Consider the following 211-nt stretch of genomic DNA (forward strand, 5'->3'; position numbering starts at 1 on the left):
GAACTGTATAATTAAACTAAAATTATTATAGACTATATGGTTTTTGTCATCTTCTGATTGGTCAACTTCAGATGGATCACCAAATCGCCTCATTCAACCGCACATACGGCACGAATTTAAACCGACAGCATCTGATTTTTTTGACATGTTTGAAAATTATCGGGAGGACGGGAGGTGCTCGTAACGTCTCGGATCGGCCCGTAATTCTTCT

The sequence above is a fragment of the Sinocyclocheilus anshuiensis genome, unplaced genomic scaffold, assembly GCF_001515605.1.
Source record: "Sinocyclocheilus anshuiensis isolate Anshui unplaced genomic scaffold, SAMN03320099.WGS_v1.1 scaffold551, whole genome shotgun sequence".
Taxonomy (NCBI): domain Eukaryota; kingdom Metazoa; phylum Chordata; class Actinopteri; order Cypriniformes; family Cyprinidae; genus Sinocyclocheilus; species Sinocyclocheilus anshuiensis.